Below are 4,533 nucleotides of genomic sequence, written 5' to 3' on the forward strand. Positions count from 1 at the left end.
TTCAAGCAACTGTCATGTAGGGGAGGGGGATGGGTTCCGGGTGGCCAGGAATGATGGGAAACAGATAAATGGAAGGTTTGGGTTCATTCCAAGGAAGGCATTTTTGATATTCAGATGGTACTAGTTCAGCCCTGGTAAGAAGTGAGCTTCCTGGCTCTAAAAATGTTCAAGCAGAGACCATATAGTCTCTTGGAAATATCTGGGCATTTCCAAGGTGAAGTCCACTTTGGTAGCCCGACCCGTTAGCACATTTAATGGTGGTGATCTTGGGCAGGGAGGGCGAGAAGAACAAAAGTGCAGGTGGGAGAAGGAGGGCAGAGCAGAGCAACAGCGGCCGGCAGGACGCACCCATTCCTCATGCACACGGACAGACGGCGCACGCGGAGGTGGCAGCTCTGGCAACCCTGGGGAGCCCCTGGCAGCAGGGGCTGACGGGAGGGAAGGACAGTCATCTCTGAATCTCTGAACTCGTGATAAGGTCTTGGTTTAAAAACAAAAAACACCTGCAGGCAGCTGTGACAATTAGCATCAGGAGAGGCAGCCGGGCTTTGGTGCTCGGATGAAAACACACTCACACTGCAGGGCCTTTCCATGGGCTCCTCTGCCTAGGACTCTGTCCCAAGGTTACAAGGACAGAGGTCGCTGAGCAGTCTAGGGGACAATTGTCTAAGGCTTTGGGAAGAAGGGGAGCAGGAGAACACCTCCCAGAAATGGAGGCAGGTGGAACTGGATTCAAATCACCATACATCGCCTACTGGCTGCATGACCTTGGGCAGAGAGCTCTGGTGAAGACAGGAACAGTGATAATGCGGGCCGTGTTTGTGGGGAGGAGTGGGGGGTGTGCGTGTGTATGTGCATGCCTGTGTGTGTGTGAGAGAGAGAGTAACCAGTTAACAGATGACACGTACAGAAAGAGGGCCCTCAGCCAGCACTCAGCTCATGGAAGGTTTGGTACCTGGTGGGTAACTGTGCATCAGTTCACTCCAGGCTCCACTCGGAGTTTCTCTCTTGCCTTGGCACCTGCTTCTACATCTCATCTGGGCCCCATCTGAATCGCTACTGCAAGGCCCTGTGGCCCATATCCTGTGTGTCTCCACCTTGTCAAGGGCAGGGTTCCTCGGCCCAAGCTATTCTAGAACACAGGAGGGGTGACAAGCGAGAGGGCCTACAACTACTTGGGACGCTCGGAGGGAAATGATCTTGTCAGCTTCATGGCCTTGCCATGGACCCCTGGGGCTTTCTCAACCCCCCATCCCACCCCACTTGAGCTGCTTGCTCAGTTCCTGTTTCACAAAGAAACAAGGAAGTGAGGAGATGGGTCGGCCTCAGGGCCAGGCTGGCTGAGCCGGTTGGGGAGTGCTTCCCACTCCGAGCTGAGAGCCCTGGAGGGCAAGGATGCACAGGGAAGAAACAGTTGCTATTGAATCTTTCATATTTCTAGTTTTTTTCTTTCGCACCAAGAGCACCCGGCCATTGATTTGAGGAAGTGCCCAGTGAGTTGGTAAAATTCACTGCTGACGTGGTCTAGCGGGGTGAAGAGCAGCCAGTCCTGTCCCCTCCATCGTCCCAGCCCATGAAGAGCTGGAGCTGGCTGGCTGGCAAGTGAGACAGGACTGACTGAATTATGGTTTTAGACTTTGTGTATGTATGTATGTATCAACTTACGCGTGTTCTTTCCTGTTCCAAACAAGATTTAAAGTGTCCAGAAATGCAGCTCAGTCCCATCATCACCACTGGTGTCACAGCTGTGTGACCTCAAACAGGTCTCCTTGGGCCTCAGCTTGCTCATTAGAAGGTGGCAAGTTTGTGACAGAAGCTCACACCGAAAGCGAGAGAGGGGCCAGCTCAAAGCTGAGTCAGGATGCTGGGGATTTAATCCCAGCTCTGGCCCCAACATGCTGTGTGACCTTGGGCAAGTCCCTTCCCTTTCTGGGCTGCTGTTGCAGTGTCCTCGTCTGTACACTGAAGGGGCTGAAGTGGCTTTTTGCTTGTTTGTTTGATCATGGGGTTCCAAGTCAGGGATGGCTGTGGGACTTTCAGGGCCTGGTACAAAATGAAAATGCAGGGCCCCTTGTTCAAGAATTCTTAAAAATTTCCACATGGTGACAGTGGAGCCTTAAACCAAGCACGGGGCTCTTCTAAGCACAAGGCCCTGCACGACGGCACAGGTCAATTCCCCAGAAGTTGGCCTTGTAACCACTTCCAATACGATTTTATGAGAAGCCTACATGGGCTGTTTTTGGCGGGAGCTCTGCTGTCCATGCAGCCCTTGTGGCATTTCTAAGGAACCTCAGGCTTGAGGGAGCATAGCTAGAAAAAGACAAATTAGATACTTGCTCAAAAGCCTGTCTAGTTTTGATGATTTATATATACAATTGGGGTCTCAAACCTTTTTGTTACCTGCCTCCAAAGGTAAGGCAAGAGTTGAACTCATGCTGAGTGAATAATAGCGTTACCATCTCTTGTCTGTGTGGCTTCCTGGCTTACCCAGAGCTGGCACATCCTGTTCTTTTGGGCCTCTCACTGTAACCTCATGAGGAAGGCGGTACAGGTAGTTTACAGAAGGAGTAATTGAAGACCAGAGAGGTGAAGTGACTTGCCCGAGGCCACACAGCTAGCACAACTGGAACTAGAACCCCAGAATCCTAACTCCAGGAAAAGGAGTTTTTCCACAAGACCCGCTCCACAGTGGCCTTCAGCAGGGGAGAGGAGTTTGGTAAGCTCTGTCCTCTAGCATAAAAAAGAAGGATCAGAACCCAAGGAGGCATTTATTTCTCTTCAATTCCTCATGATGTCTCAAGTGCCCCTGCGTGTCTTAGCCCTGCTGGGTGTGCCCTGAATGTATCCTGCCCAATCCAGAGTGGAGCCCTTAAAGCAGGATGCTCAGTGTGCCGACCATCAGGGGTCCAGGAAGGGAGGGGCTGGGGTGGCAGCGGCCCCCTCTGCAGCCATGCTTCTGGGTGGGGTTCTCCATCCCAAGATGGGGGTTGCAGGGGCAGTGAAGTTAGGAGGAGGAGAAGAGGCAGAGGCCAGGGTCGTGCACTGAAGGGAGTAAGGGGAACGAGTGAGCTGCCCTGGGCGGCAGTGCCTGCGAGTGGGTCTTGGTCAGGCACCCGGGTCCTCCAGCTGCCCATGGCCTGCCGGAGTCCCAGGAGCGAGTGTCAGGGCTCCAAAGTGCAGGCCTTGGCCTGCAGGCCCTGGGGAAGCGGGATGGTCTGGAGAACACCTGTTGGGTCTGAGTCCCAACTCTGCTTCTCACCAGCCGTTATGATCCTGGTTCAGCCTTGGTTTTCTCATCTGTAAAATGGTGAGAGCCATACCACTTGCCCTTTTCTAAGAGAGTGGGTTCTGGAATCATCTGACTGGTTGTTTTGTTTTTTTGGCGAGGATGATTGGCCCTGAGCTAACATGTGTTGCCAATCTTCCTCTTTCTGCTTGAGGGAGATTGTCGCTGAGCTAACATCTGTGCCAGTCTTCCTCTATTTTATGTGGGACGCTGCCACAGCATGGCTTGATGAGTGGTGTGTAGTTCCAGGCCAGGGACCCGAACCTGTGAACCCCAGCCGCCGCGGAAGCAGAGCCCGCCAACTTAACCATGACGCCACCTGGCTGACCCTCATCAGACTGCTTTGAATCCTGCTTTTTTCATTTCCTTGATGAGTGACCTTGAGCAAGTTAGTTAATCTCTATGAGCCTCACTCAGTTCCCTCACCTGTAAAATGGGAATAATAAAGGTACCTTCTCATAGCTGGTGGGGATCAAGTGGGAAAATGAAATAATGTCTTGTACACTTAAAATTGATTAAGAGGGCAGATGCGATGTGTCATGTTCTCACCACAATAAAATAAACCAATTTAAAAATGAATGCACGTCCAGCGCAGTGCCTGGTACATACTGAACACTCAGTGCATGGCAGCTCTGATGCTGCTGACGACGACGAACTTTATTAGTAGTAGCTGTCTTTGTGGGGCGAGCAGGGGAGAGAGCAAATGACTCGGCACCCAGGGGCTGCCTCTTGGCTGCTACAGGTTCTCATCGAGGGCGGGTCCGAGGTGGGGCCTTCGGATGCAAGCATCGGTGGTGGTAACTGTCACAGGTCACCCTGACACTTGGCAAACTAGGCGGGAGGACTCCTCTGCCGGGTGTCTTTGCCCAGCACTCTACCCCAGAGACTTGGCTCTCTCCTCCCTGACTGTGCTCCGCTGAGCAAAGGTGCTAGCCCCGACTTTCCTGGGCCACATTCAACAAGTCCCTCAGTGTGGGACTCCCGCCTGTCCCCTCCACAAGGCTACACCACCTTTAGCACAGGAGGTGCCTGGCTGGGCGTGGCATGCATGTGAATAGATGAACGCTCGCACACGTACATGCACGCATGCTCACATGCACATTCTCAAGCACATGCGCGCCCGGCCGAGCTTCTGGGAGCTGCACATCGCCGCCCCCACCTCGCCCCTCCCCTTCTTCCCCCACCACAAAACCCACAGGTAACAGCAGTCCCCAGCAACACAGCAGACACAATGCAAAACCCAGAGG

This window comes from Equus quagga, chromosome 10 (genome assembly GCF_021613505.1).
Source record: "Equus quagga isolate Etosha38 chromosome 10, UCLA_HA_Equagga_1.0, whole genome shotgun sequence".
NCBI classification, from domain to species: Eukaryota; Metazoa; Chordata; class Mammalia; order Perissodactyla; family Equidae; genus Equus; species Equus quagga.